This window comes from Manacus vitellinus, unplaced genomic scaffold, assembly GCF_001715985.3.
Source record: "Manacus vitellinus isolate BGI_N305 unplaced genomic scaffold, ASM171598v3 scaffold_29_pilon, whole genome shotgun sequence".
NCBI lineage: Eukaryota > Metazoa > Chordata > Aves > Passeriformes > Pipridae > Manacus > Manacus vitellinus.
The window spans coordinates 4,103,368-4,118,270 of NW_021940207.1; the positions used below are offsets into that span (position 1 = coordinate 4,103,368).

The 14,903-nt window shown below is 43.9% G+C and overlaps 1 long non-coding RNA gene across 1 annotated transcript in view; it reads right to left on the bottom strand.

Annotated features, from left to right (window-relative positions):
- The window catches only part of LOC108640111, an 84,866-nt gene extending 71,709 nt beyond the window's left edge, over positions 1–13,157 (bottom strand). Inside the window, exons 1-2 of the long non-coding RNA XR_001920939.1 lie at positions 12,846–13,157; positions 10,335–10,465 (exon numbers count right to left, since the gene is read on the bottom strand). This is a non-coding gene — a long non-coding RNA (uncharacterized LOC108640111). The remainder of the gene's footprint in view (positions 1–10,334; positions 10,466–12,845) is intronic.
- Between the last annotated feature and the right edge of the window lie 1,746 nt (positions 13,158–14,903).

The following is a 14,903-nucleotide window of genomic DNA, read 5'->3' on the forward strand; positions in this document are numbered from 1 at the left end:
CTAGCAACTGCAGAGATAGTGGATCATGGGTTGGACTTGATGATCTCAGAGGTCTCTTCCAACCCAGCTGATTCTATGATTCTATGATTCTATGATTCTATGAAATCAGTGCAGGTCAGGTGCTGAAAAAAAATTAAGAGATCTTCTCTCTTGTGACGTACAGATAATATTTCCTCTATTCCTTTATATGGTAAGTAGTTTATGCTCAAGATTGCAGCCTCAAGTCCTGAGCTTTGGGGACACTCTTCACTGTTATTTTGGTACAGCAATATCTAGGGAAGTCCAAAATTTGGTCTGCTGTCTATGGGGACACTGCAGCCCCAGCACAAACTCTTCTTGCTCTGCTATGCTCCATTTCATGCAGACTGGACTATAAAATCTTGGTGGGGCAATGCTTGGGTTCCCCTGTTGCAGAATGACCTCCCAGCGGTGGATTGTCTGTGTCTGCAGGGAGTGCTGTGTGGCCAAGGGCTTGCCAGCCAGCCCAGAAGGAAGCTGCCTATGCTCTGAAATGGATTTTTTAACCAAGAAACAAAGTTTCCTTTCCTGTAACCCCAGACTTATGAGTCAGCACTTCACACATCAATTATTTACAACAAAAAGCAAGAAAAGCAATTTTAAGATTTTGTAGGATGGAGGGAAAGAGAAGGGGAGACATAGCCCACACCAATCCTAAGTTAAATGTATTCCCTTTCTTTGCTTTTCAGGTCCTCAAGAAATTTTCTTTATCTTTGTACAGTCTTTTGTGTGTATCAACTCCAGGCCTAGATATTTATGTTTAGTCTCAAGGTCAATGCAAATAAAACATGTTGTACAGCTAGGGAAAGTAGGCACGAAGAGCTGAAATAACTTAGCTATGCCTTTAATTCCCTGTACTGGCTATGTCAGGACCCAAAAGTAGCATGTATGCACTCCCTCCTAGGAGACATGGGAATTCAAGTAAGGATACCATTCCTGTTTGTGCAAGGTACCTGAAGGCTTTCATTTATGCACCCTTTGGCAAGGAATGTGCAGCTCTAGACTGTAAATGAAAATTGCATTGAGTCACAAGGAAAATCCATGCAACCCACAACCTTCACATCTAGCCATGCTGGTGAACATGGGCTGAAGTCATGGAGGCAAATGTGGCCTGCTCTATGTGACAAAGGGATCAGTAGCTGCCTAATGTATTTTCCAGCCTCCATGGGCTGTTTGGCTGCCACGATGATGTTGTGAGGTGGTGACAAAGGATGCAGGAAGTTCTTATTAGGAGGATGCTGTGATGAGGAAGCAAACAAGATGAGCTGTTAATGAAAGACAAAAAGCACTGAAATCCCTCAGAATATGTGGGGACTTTTCTGGTGAGTAATACCAACATTTTAGGAACAGAAAAATGAGTCATTCCTATTCCACATAAACTCCTCTCATCCTGCCGTGATTTAAAAACCAGCACAGTCCCATGGAGTCCCTCACTATGGGATGGAGTAAATGACATTTCTCCTGTAGGGAAGACAAGGTTTCAGCATTTGCCCAACACATCTGCGTCCTGAGACACCTCTCAAGGAAGGGTGTGCTGATGGGAAAAGTCATTAGGGCTGTAAGGGAGAATGTTAAACACCTTTGGGCTCCATCCAGTGAGAAGAACAGCTACCCTGTCCTCTCACACCCAGCTGGCAGCAGTCTGCACCAAAAACTATACGAGGGACTCTATTACAAACCCCTTTCCCTCTCTTCCTCCAGCCATTGGTTGCATGGGCAGTGTTGGGTGCTGTGCATGTGAAAACTGCCTGCCTCACCCTTTTCAGAGTGAAGCAGCCAGTTAGAGCAAGTAGGATGGGTGAAAGTCTTTGTTATGATGAGCTGGTCACAGGCTCTTGCACAGAGGGCTGTGAGCGATATCTGTAAACACGTTTCATGCAAACATCGTTATCCTTGGCAGCTGCAGTAAAAAAAGCTGCAGCTTAAACGAGCGTCTGGTTCCTCAGTCTTTCCTGTGCTATGATCTCATGTTACAATGTGAGCAAATTTCCTATCTGTGAAGAAGGGAAGCAGAGAAGTCCCTGGGGAGCTGAGGTGGATTTTCCCTTCTTCCCATCAGGTGCTACTTTTAGCACAGGGCTGTGGTATATCCAGGAGCCTGGGTCAGGGTTAACGTCGGGCTCCCTGAAACCCCACTGCTGAAATGTTCAACCTCCATGCCCCTTGCTGAGTTGCTGTTGTGCCAGCAGCATGTGCTGAGGTCTCTCTGGGGCCCTGCCTGCTTTGGGACCCTGCCCTGCCGGGTTCCCTTAGAGAGCAAGGCATTGCAAGAGGTCAGCGTGTCCAAACGAAGTCTCCAAGAGGCGGGGGGGGGCTGGTGCTGGCATGGAGGAGATGTGTCAGGCAAACACTTCTGGCAAATTGCTTTGTGCCTTTTTTTTTTAATCCTCCAAGATCTGGGGCTTTTACTGTTCTCAGGGCTATCCTGGTCATTCAAGGAGGAGGGGAGGATCTGTGTACTCCCATCCAGCAGGGATCCTGGGGGACACATAGTTTGCCCAGCTGGGCATAACGAACAGGTGAGTTTCATACTGTCCTGGGTCCAATGCCAACCATCTACAGCAAGAACAGCAGGAACTTGTCTAGATACCTTTGGGATCCAGCTGTTTATTTTGATAGTGTGGCTGTGTTTGGATTTGTGCTTGTGATTTTTCTTTTTTTTAGAAGTATAGGGGATTAGTCCTGGCTTGTGCAATTGTTGTACCATGTTCTGGTTTTGTGTTGTACAGGGCTCGGCAATGGTGTCAGGAGATGTGCCCCTTAAGTACTCTTATTATTTATCCTCATTGTAAAAGCTGTACCAAATAAGTACCGGGCATTTCCAGAAATTGCTATTGATTGGGCAACTGCGTTTACAAAGCTAATCAATAAGTTCCCCCCACCACATATTTATTTGTGATACAACTGCTCTCTTTGTGTGCCTCATGTGCTTTCCAGAGCTTGTAATTTGTCCAGTGTAAATAGCTGATTTCATTCTTTTTCCTGGGGAAAAAAATAGCCCTGCTATTATAATGCCATGCCTCTTCTGGTGAGGGAGGTGTATGTGTCTTCCTGCCTTTAGGGTGGGTAATCTCACCCTTCACAGGAAGAAGATGAAGGGATGGGAAAGAGCCTTGTTGTTTCCTGAACACCAGAGTTACTGAAGTCTCCTGTGGATTTTCGTCCTTTGGCCTTTTCATCCTACTTCTGTTTCTACCATAATAACCCCAGCTCTTTTCACACTGCTCTTCCTGTGACTCTCTGACACGGAAGATAACGTAATGCTGTAGCTGGGACAGAGCTGAGCAAGCTCTGGTTGGCCAGCCAGGACACACGTGCTGTTTGGCCAGGCGGCTGTTCATTCCCTGAGGGTTGTGTACCATGTGCCTTTCCACAGAAACTCCTCTGTATCTCTACCTCTACTCCTCTATGGGTTCTGCCAAATCCTGTAGGCGCTTCTTGTTTCTGAAATTTCTACCACTCTTTTGAATGGGACCAATTTGAGTCAAAAGGTTCAAAAATTCTTTGAAGAGGATGTATGGTGGATCATCTGAGTGTCAGTCCAAGAAGAATCCTTTGTGTGGATGGCTGAATCGCCAAAATATTTAGAGCTCTATTTAGGATTCAAAGTTAAGATGAGTTTGGATATCTTCCTCCTCTGGCCTCAAATGACTTCCTTTATGCTGCCCCTGCAGTCCTGGTTTGCCTATGGCAAGAATGAGAAAGCACACAAATTTCTTCTGAAGGATTTCCCCATAAACTGGAACCACCAGAATTTTGCAAGAGCTTTTGCTGTGGTGTGGGACTATGACTAAAGAGACATTGGCTTTTCTTGCTCCATTATGTCTGACTATACCTTGTGTAAACTTGGATATGTGAATGCCCCCACCTTTCTCCGTAAAGGAGAAACAGACCTACATTTGATTTTTGAAACCCAATGGATCCCACATTTCTCTCTGCAATTTCCCACTTTGATCTGTATAGTCACCACAATTGGCCCTGTTTTGCATGTTTCACTTTATTCTCACACACAGATCTGCTGCTGGATCCAGGATGGGATTTAAATCAACAGGCTCACATGTTGGCCATATTTTTCCAAGATTTTGAGACTTTCCTAGGTACTACTGCTCTGACCATAATACTAAGCAAGACCAAAAACAAGGTAGTGTAGAATGTGGTGTATAAGAATGTTAACTATTGTCAAAATAGTAACACTGGTATTTTTATTGTATTCTTTCAGGAATTGTACAACCTGTTGATCAGCCACCTAAATAGGGAAACGCAAATAATCCTTCTTGAAAATCAATGGTCAGGCAATAGTATGCTCTGTGTACAAGACTCAAGGCATTTTCAAAAGTTATAGGTGCTGTTTGGCCAGCTGGATGACTGTCCAGTTAGAGCACAAATAGCCTGAAACAAACCACGGTAAATGCTGCTTCTTCCCCACCTGATAGTTTCAGGACATGGGAAAAGAGCTGAGTGTATTGGGAAGGGGGAGAGTTTTGAGGATGCTGTGGGTACTGGGCTGATTAAGGTGTAGGTCATGGTGCTTATGAGGGAATCTTGAAGCCCAGTACAGCTAGAGGTAGATGTGCTGGTAGCAGGAAAAGACATTGGGTGAAAATTCTTAGATAGTGAAAAGACAAATCATGAGGCCTGAAATAGCTTGGATGATAAAACACAGGAGTATGATGAAATACTTAGTTTCTCAGTCTAAAAGAACTCCTATTGTCAATTTCTGTCAGGTTTTTAAACAACAAAAAGTGGCTTTCTTTGGCACTAGATACAGTATAATGCTATGTCCTGAAAAAGTCAAATTGACCTGTGTATAATTAATGTTTCTCCTTAATATACATGAAAGCTTACAGCCAGTGGAGCTAAGCTCTTAAAACTTGAACCTTTGTCTTCTGAATTTGCCCAAGATTACTTAAATTCAAGGCTCTAGACACAATTACAATTAACTCCTATTCCTTCTTTCTGCTCCTCTGTACACTCAATTGCTTGTCCACACCCTCAGCTTCTTGGATCATTGACTCAGATGTTTAAATGGAAAAATACTCAGCACAAGTTTATTGCAATGAGCAGAAGCAAAGAGGGTCTCTGCAAATATCTTGGTTCTTTGTATGCAGCTGGGTTCCCCTTTGTTTACTTGACTTCCCAAGTTATTTTCAAGCCACTAAGGTCATTGCTAGTTAATAGTTGGCTAGAAATCAATAGACAGAGAGATGGTTAAAGATAAGTTTTAATAATGGGTGCAATCAAATTCTAGCAACTTTTATCTCTCTGCTGCTGCCAGTGGTGGGTGGTTTTTGTGCACTGACTCCATTCATCTCTCAGCTGTACAAACTCCAGGCAGGGGTTTTATCTTTGTAAAATAAAAAGCAAAAGCCCACCCTGGTGCTTAGTGCCCTGCTGCTGGAGAGCTGAGCCCAAGTGTGCTTCAATGCTTTCCATCAGTTTCCACAGGATTTTCATCCCATGTTCACCACTGTCCTGAGAAAACAAAGCCCCAAGACAGGAAGTCATAAAGAGATGGAGCATCGTCATGTTTTGACTGATCTCTGAATGAATGGGGGCATATCAAAGTCTCAAGGAGCATTGCTAGTAAGTTCAGGTTAGTGCTTCTGCACCCTAAATTGAGCACTTTGTTTAAGCTGGATTTTGAAAGAGCTTCATCTTAAAAGAGAAAACACTGTGCTATGACTTATGCCTTAAAACTCAGGGTTTGCTTAATTTGGAGCGTGTGCAGGGCACTGCAAAAGTCTAATAGTTATCTCTTGCCAGCTGGACATTGCCACACACAAAACAGATCTCTCTCAAATACCTCTGGTGTTGAGTGAGCAAGCGTGTTCGAAGCGTGTTGGAGACGATGGCTGCTTTGGGCTTTGGATCAGGTGTTGCATGATTCTGCTTGTGCAGAGGTTCCTTGGCTGCCCACAGTTCGCCTGCCAATCCCGTGCCTGGCACCAGGTTCTCTTCCTGAGGGTTTTGCAGAATGTTATTGGGCTGTGATGCAATGGCATCCCATCCATCCTGCTGCAGCAGATTCACTCACATAGGTATGGCTGGCACTTCCATGCATGCTCAAGCAAGTTAAAATCTTACACACTCCACCTAATGCCCTGCCAGATGTTTTCACAAATATGACAGGCCATTGGGATGGCCTGAGCATGGAGTGCCTGCCAAGAATTTCAGGGACTTGTTCTCAGCTCCCTGTTCTGCCCCAGACTTCACATTCTGCCTCAGGCAAGTTACACTCAGTTCCCTAGGAGTACAATGGGAATAGCAAGTGTCCCAACTTGTGGGATTATTGCAATGGTAAACACCTCTAAGACTGCAGGATGCTGTGCCCCTGTGATCAGGACAGCCATATCACCAACTGTATAAAAAGCGACTTGAGTTCCTTTACCTGCTGAATGCTTTGGGGAACACTAAATCTGCTTCAAGATGTGGGAAGGGACTAGGTAACCATCTCAGCACTCAGGACCTCCTCCTGTGAAAACATTGGCAAATCCTGAAGGTGTTGCTAAACCGGCATGTCACCTGAAAATTTGCACCAGAAGCACCAGGCACCTGAGATTCCCCTGTTGTAAGAACTCTGTCCAGGTTGTGAATCAGGGGAATGAATTCAGACTGTGAATTCAGGGCTATGGATTAATTCAGTGAGTGAAGAGCTGCAGGGCATAATTAACTAGCCAATGCTACCTGCTCAGGAATTACCTAGAGCCTGCAAATGTTTGCAGCTTCTCCAGAGTACAGAGACACTTAAACGAGTGCAAGGGTTACTAGGAGCTTAGAAAAGTTACCAGTGGCTGCACTGCTCTCTCAAAGATTGCAATCTCCTTACACACACCACATCTCCAGAGGAGCTGCTTCTTTCTACCATCTCCACGCCTCCATCTTTTTTGCAAGAGCTGGTCTGCTAGGAGAAAGGCCTTCTTGGCAAGAGGCACCACTTTGCAATACACTCCAGCTGGTTCGGCAATGTCAACCAGTCAAAGAGACAACTGTTTGGGCAACTGAAGAACACTAGAGCATGGGTTTTAATGATTCACTGGTGGAAGAGATGTGGACTGTTCATTACAAATCCTACTGAAGATGCATGTTCTGAATGATTCTAGTAGTAACCTCTGAGTAACTTCATAAAGTATTAGATAAATGCAAAGTGGCACAAGAAAGAATGGTAGAAGGTCTTGGGGTTGTTGAACAGACAGACAGCATATGGAGTCCATTTTCACTATGAGACAATAAAGAAAAATGTTCACATGTAGAGTATTTAACATTTATATGTAAATAGAGTATTCAGTTTCAAAATTAAAAGGTGAAAGCTGAGTTATCAGTTTGTTGTTACTTGTGTGCAATAAGAGGACTCCCCAATGGATTCAAGGTAGTCCTGTTTTTATGGGTATCCTAGGATGCAGACCCTCTGCAGTGGCATAATCTAGCACACCAGCTCATCACATTGTCTAGGAATTTCCTTTTTGGTCTATCTCTTTTAAATAATTTCCAGTCCACTTTCAGAGGTAAAAATCTCTGCATTAATGCCCTTGATAACACACTAGAAGAGGCAAATACCTTGCCCCAGTTTTACCAGCCTATCTTCTCTATGGATTGTGGCTATAGAGCAGTGAGCAGTGAAACAAAAATACAGCTGAGGATCTATTCCTGCTTTCTGTGGGCAAATCATATCATATCGCTCAATCAACCTGTTAAATATAATTTAATTCCTCCTGATCCATCTTCTGAGGCTACAGGCTGTTTGCTTGTCTGTGAGGATCAGCAGGTGAGAGCAGAGTTTCCTGGTGCTTGTGATAAAGAACGGTCTGTAAGCCTATCTATGCTTGGTACCCCTGCCTCTGGTGCTGTGTGAATGGTGTGTGGCCAGTCACACCTGGCACAGAGCCACACCTGAAACCCAAACCTTTTCTGGGCTGATAAGCCAAGCCATGTAATGAGAAAGGAACGCTCTGCCTTGCTTTTGAACACACTCAAGGACACACACAATGTCAGCTTGTCCAAAGGCAGGAAGGATTTGTTTGAAAAGAGACGCAAGGAAAAAAAGAAAGCAAAACCCATATTTTTTTAATACTGAGCAAACAAAGGGAGGGTTTGGATGCTTGCAGATTAGGACTTAAAATCTGTAAGCATTAGGCTCTCATTTGTTTTGCATAAGGCCAAGGTCACAAATGACCTGAAGTTGTGGTTGTGTTGCTTTGCATGAAGAGGTGGCTAGAGTTTGCGAATGAGTAGTAAATTTGGCCCAAAATTGCTTCTGAAAGGCCCAGTCTGTTTGCTCCTTAGTGTCAAATATGGTTTGAGTTTTGGTCAAGGGAAGAATAGAGATGTTGACATCAAATATTTTCCCATGGTTTGCAGACAGCATTTTGACTTCTGTTTCAAAAGGATATTTTTGATGTGCAGAACTTTGGTTTGAAAGCGTGGAAAGAGAGAGGGCAAAGTTAAGTACCTCCAACCCTAGAATGCTGCTTGTCAAAGTAAATGTTTTGGATGGACCCTGAAGCAGGTTTCCCAATTATCTTTGTTTTGCTGAAATTGTATGTTTCCCACTTGGTTGTCAAGGCTGAAGAAAGGAAACTCTTCCCTGTAGTCCCACCTTAAATCAGACTATCAGGTAGGAGATCACATAAAGGTTCTGGGCTCATTACTTTGGGTGCAGCACAGGCAAGTAGCAAAAACAACCTTCCCCTCCCTGATGAACGCCTGAACAGGAATTAGACAGGATGCAACAAGTGGACAAAACGCAAATGGGAGTGTTGGAGGAGGATGAAATGAGGAGGAAGCTGTGCCTTGCCATGGGCGAGCCTGCTGCCAGGTGGGTGTGAGGAATAGGCTTGTGGCATAGAGGTGTTTTAAGGAACTATGTTAAAGATGCTACTCTGCCTGTTGATGTGAATTTTGAAGCCCACATGGTAAAAAATAATCTCTGCTGTTTTTGGCATTAATGACTGGTAGTTTCATCAACAAGACCTGAATGTGAATGCTGTCATGGGAGTTTCTGCTTTCTTCACTGTCTCAGATAGTGCTATAAGTCATGCTCAAAACTTGTTGACGTTGTCTGGGCCCACTGCCAAGGCCCATGCAGGAGTTGTCTGGGGGTTAGGGGGCTTTCTCTCATGGGCAGTCAACCCAAAGGTTTTCATCTTCAGAAAATGTCAGTTAACAGATCGAAGATGCTCAAAAATGCCAAATGCTCCTGGTTCCTGTTGTCTGCAAATTGGAGAGGTGGGTGGTCTGAATAAACATCAGAGTAGGACTCTCAGTAGCAGCCAAATGCTTAAGTACTTTGCAACTCAGTGGCTCTCAGACAATTACAGATATGTTTTTGTTGATCCTTCAGCAGGTGATGAACTGGAGACTTAGATCTGAGATCCTGCCTGGAGTCTGCAATTCTCAAAGCTGTGTGCAAACTTTCAGCTTGGTTCAGCAAACTTTGACGCCTTTGGAAATGTGCACCCATGTGCAGCTGAGGCAGAGAATAGGGATAAAATGAAAGTCAGTGCAAGGTAGCAGTGCAGCTACCAAATAATGGTTCAACACTTCTTTTTTTTCAGGGTAACCAACAACTGATCAATAGGCATCAACTAAAACTGTGGTCATGATCCAGCATTCGATTGATACCCGTCCTCTCAAGCCTGGAACAAATATAATTTGTTCCTTGTTGCTATTCAGGTCAGGACCCTCTTGGTGGATTTCCTCTAAAGAGACGAGAAAAGCAGCTACTAAAACTAAAGGAGAATATTATTTACTAACCACAGAGTCCTGGGCTGCTAATTAGGAGAAAGTTTCTAACACTCAGATTTTGAAATTGCTTCACAGTAGGAGCAATCAATGCATGAATGTCCTGCATAAGGATGCAGCTTGACAAATTAAAAAAAAAAATGTCACAATTACAAGAAGAGAAGGTCTACAATAGCAAGAGCTTAAATATACTAATCCGTGAGTCTTTCCAACCTCCTGTTCCCGTTGTGATCATCCTGTGATATTAGCTTTTGTTTCAAAGCAAGCTGGACTAAAACTCAACTCCTTGGTATCATCTTTAGTCTATTCCCATCCCTAACCAAGCTATTAACTTGCAGTATCAGTTATTAAAGGCACCTGTGACCCCCTACAAACCTCCAGAGACAACTGACTGCCTACTTCTCCTTCCTGATCTGGTTTGAGGTCAAGATCTGAATATGCTTCAGCATTCCAGTCCAATTAAAAAATTCAATTTGTGTTTAAAATTTGTTTGGGGGTCTTTAATTCCCTGCAGTAGATTCCTCCCCTCCTTGCAAAGTTGTAGGGAAAAGCATGTTCAGTGTTATTAAATGACTCACCAAAGTAGCCCAGTGGCTTAGTGGGCTTATGTGAGGCTTAGTGCACTCAATGGAGCACGGTGGGACACCCAGCACTGTCTGCCAGGTCAGGAGTTGAATCGGTGCTATCTGAGTGATATTATCCAGGATGCCTGGGGACAGAGGAAATTAAAAGTCACTAAAGCTTACTGCCCTGAGCCAAGACTCAATTGCAGAATCACCTGCAGGGTTGGCCTGCACACCTACTGCCTTTTTTTTTTTTCCCCTTGGTTGACTCTTAAATGTGTTTTTATTTCCAAGCCAGTGGATGGCATAAGGCTGGCTCTGGATGGCTGAAATAGTCAGGGATGAGGCAGAATGGGATTCACTGATGTGCAAAAGATCTTGGATACTGTTGGGAGTGAGGGATGAGAGTGATGGGAAATGAGCAGCTCTTTCCATTTTGACTTATGATCTCTGAGCCTACAAAAAACAGATGTGGGTGAAGGGCTTTGCAACCTGACTGGGGAGGGCAGGGGAAGGGGGGGGAAGCAGGATAAGGCTGTTCTGAAATTTTCATAAGAAGGCTTTGTTCAGGGAAAATATGAGATTTCAACTGACCATAGTTTTCTCTTTACTGGGAGAAATATTTGCTGTTGAATACACACACCCCTCCCTCCTCAACCTCCCTACTCCTCTCCCACCCAGCTTTTTTAAGCTGGAAGTTAAACTAATAGGAATAGTTTTGGATCAAATGAAGCATCCCACTTTTTTTGTTGTTTTTTTCTTCCAGTTTTTAGAAGATAATAAAAAGTTTTATTTAAAAGAGATTGGAATAGAAATATAAAATATCAAGGTGAGCTGAAAGTTCTGGAAAAAAAAATTCTTCAGTTTGACTCAAAATAAAACCTTCAGATTATTCTGAACTGCCGGTGAACCGAAAAATCAGTCATTTGCACTAATGATAAGTAACTGGCAGGTTGTTTTGCCTGTCAAATTCTGTGTCTTGTGGAGTGAGCACATTGTTGTCTGCTGACATGATCTACTGAGCTTTTTAAAAAAAATAATAATCAAATACAGCTCCTCTCTGCTGGCAATAAGGCTCACTGACAGGTGCAAGGGACTTACTTCCTCGTGTCTGGACTATGGGGATGAGGGAGCCCAATCCCAGTTTGTGCTCTCAGAAACCACCAGGGCCTAATAAACACCCCAAATTTTCCTCTGAGTAGTAATGTTCAGACACTGTCATAGCAATAATCGCTGATTATCTGGATGGCAGTGGCATCTCCATGCAGCCACCCATGCCAGGGCAGGACACAATACCACAGTGTGTTCCAATGGGAAAGGCAGAGGATAAGACGCCAGGGGGAGAAGGTAGTAACTGTGCTTTTCTCAGCCCTCTGCTAAGGGTTGGTGTTACCCATCACCATAAACAAGGACAAATGACAAAAATCAGCTGGGCCCTTCAGTAGGGTAAAGAAAAAACAGAGGAAAAAAAAGAGGAAGCTGGATGTCTCCTGGTTTCTTCTTCTACTGGGAGATGGATGTGTGTTTGGGAAGCAAGCTACCTTCACCCACAAATGATATATTAGGTACCCCATATATCTTGACACTTGTATCTTAGTGCTTGTACTTATTTACCCTTGGGTGCTTTTCTGATAACACTGCCAAAACAGAGGTGAGCAGGCTGCCTAAGCAGACTAGATGGATGGGAAAGAAGAGGGGAAATGTAATAACTGTAATTTCATGGTACAGCTACCAGGTGACTGGAGACTTGCTTAGTGAGGCAGTGTCTGAGCTGAAAGGAAGTTCTGGGAAACTGTATGAGGGTCTGGGTTTCATTTGAGGTGGTTGTGGTTAAGGTAGAAATCTGGTAGTCTGGTAATTAACCCAAATCAGAGTTTAGGGGTGTGTGAGAAATGAGCTGCCAGTGTGGGCTAGACCTCTCATCTTCATATGGTTCCTCTTGTTGGTTGTGTTGATCCCCAGGGGGTTTCTGGCCCTACATGTAGAAGGGGAGGCAGCTTAGCAGGAGCCCGCCCAGTGCAGCCCAAGGACTAACTGCCAGCAAGGCTCTTGGCAGCCCTGCCATGCTGTGAGAGCAATCCTGAGGCTGACATCTATGGGATGGGAGCTGCAGGACTGACTGAATGGTTGTAGTAGTATAGGGTATTTGTTTTAAGTGCTTCAGGGTTTAGGTTAAGTCTGGTGATTCAGTATTTTAGTTCTTTTAGACCCTGCATGGTTGCTACCCTAAGGAAAGGGAACCAGTCTAATGAGTAGGGCATGCATAGGAGCCAGGTCTAGATCTACCACCAGCTTGCTGTGATCGCTGGAGATCTCTTGTGTGGATAGAGCAAAACTCAGTAACTATGTGCACCCCTCCCCAAGGAGCTGTAAACAAGGTCTATTTCTCAGAAAAACATTCAGGCCATGGTACAAGTAAGCCTCACTCTAGAAGCTAAACAGCCTGCCGTAAATCCGAGTAGAATTACACGTAGCGCTGTCCTCTATTCCCCACTTAAAAAAAAATAATTACTTTAATTTTCCTACCTTTACTTGGGTTTATTCTCTAAAACATGAGATGCCAGCTCCATCAGATGCCTGTGCAGTCACAGCCAGCGTGGTAGGAGAAGGGAGGACAGAGCCGGAGCAGGTGCTCATGATTCCTTTGCTCAGAAACTGCCTTCCACACAGCCTTGGTTGGCTTTTTTTTCCCTAACTAACTAAAAGAAGTCCAAACCACTGTCTGGTCCTTGGTGCCAGAATTCCCAGACCAGCCAGGTACCAAATCACAGTGCAAATAACAGTACCAGTAAATGGCTGCTTTCCTTGTGCACCCTCCTGGGTGCCCCAATACTTTGTTCCAAGGAAAGTGGCATGAAGGCTGCAGGAGTGTTCCTGCTTTCTGCAGACCCCATCTGCAGAAGGATGGGGAGCTGGTTTCAACAGGCAGCACTGGCTGCCAGCTCCTGCCTTCTTTTGCCGGTTGCAAACAGCATTTCCTTATCGGGTGATGGGTCCTGGTGCCAAGTCCTGACTGCCCTCGTGTACCCTTGCAGCTTTCTGCTCTTCTGCCATGAACATGACCCATGTCATGTGTTTCTGCTTGGTCCTGACCCTTGTCATGGGGAGAAAGGACAACAAGAACTAGCTTTTCATCTTCAGATGTGCTTGGTATTCACACCCTGGGTGCTATGCCATGCATGATAATTACCATGCCCTCCTCACTCTTATCCCAAAGGAGACTGGTTGTTCTTCCTTTTGCCTTCCTCTTTTTATACTTGTACAGGTACTGTGTGCACCCCAGTGTTCAATTAACAGACAGTTTGTACCATCTTAAGAAGAAGCAGGTGTTGACCATGCAGGTCTTGGATAGTAATTTCCATGAGAGAAAGGAATAAACTATCTGTAGCAGACAATTAATTCACGATACAGAGGACAATGTGCTGGGTCAGTAAAACTTGTAGTATCTGCTGTGTGTCCCATCTTTTCAAATAATAGGCTCTGCCCTGGAAGAGAGATTATAGGATGTAATACAGCACTACCAGGAAGAGGACAAGGCAGGATTACTGGATCTTTTTCACTTATCGTAACCTGTGCCCTATTTCTATGGAAAGAAGGTGAATAGGTCAGGTGGGATGGGATGATAGCTCTTTCCATAAAGACTGAACATGAAAGAAATTGCCTAAGCAGCAACAGGAAGGAGTTAAACCCCAGCACAGGGAGCCACAAAATCTCCACTGGATCGAAAAAAAAATAAATCATAGTCTTTAATTTTTAGCTTTCCTTTATGGAAGTTGCAGGACTTTGTTTACACTGACTGCAAAGCCAAACCAAGATCAACATGCCCTTGATTTTGCTTTGCATGTTAAGTACTGCATATTTACCCCTTGCCACCTAATTTGTGAATTTGCCAGGAATCAAAACATCCATTTAAAATAGCCAGGAAAACAGCAAAACATGAGTACAGCTAGATCATTATCTAATGCATGGTTATGATGTACTGAAGGTGGCTTTGCAAAGTATGATGAAGTAATAAAATGAATCTAGACAAAGGAGAATAAAATAACATTTAGAAACAAAAACAACAACCAGAAAACCCCAATCCCAAACAAAACACAACAAAACCCCAAACAAAAGGCAGAAAAAACCCACGGAAAAGTTTTATTTGCTCCAAAAGCTGATTCTTGGTAGAAATTAAACTGAAACATTTCAGATTAAAAATATTTTCCCTGTGGAAAAGCAGTGGAGGCTCGTAGGGTATCCAAGGTGGTATCCAAGGTTGTCTCCTTTGAGATGGGCTTCATGGGTGAACCTCAGTCTTTCCCAAAACCCTCTGGCCTATTCCCCAGGGAGAAAGGAGGCTGCAATTCAACCTTGGGCTGAAAACCTGGTAAGAAATACAGTCCATCTGGAGAATGAGGGAAGAGAGACCCCTAATCTTCAGTGTTCATGCAAGTCAAAGGTTTTTCAGGGACAGAAGGGGAGTGAGTGGTGAGCATGGGGCAGCAGTGATGCATGAGCTGTTGCATGCAGATTTCAACATTATTTTTGTGGATGCAGTTGGTCTAATTTGCCCCAAGTTGTCTGTCTTGACAGTAGCATAGC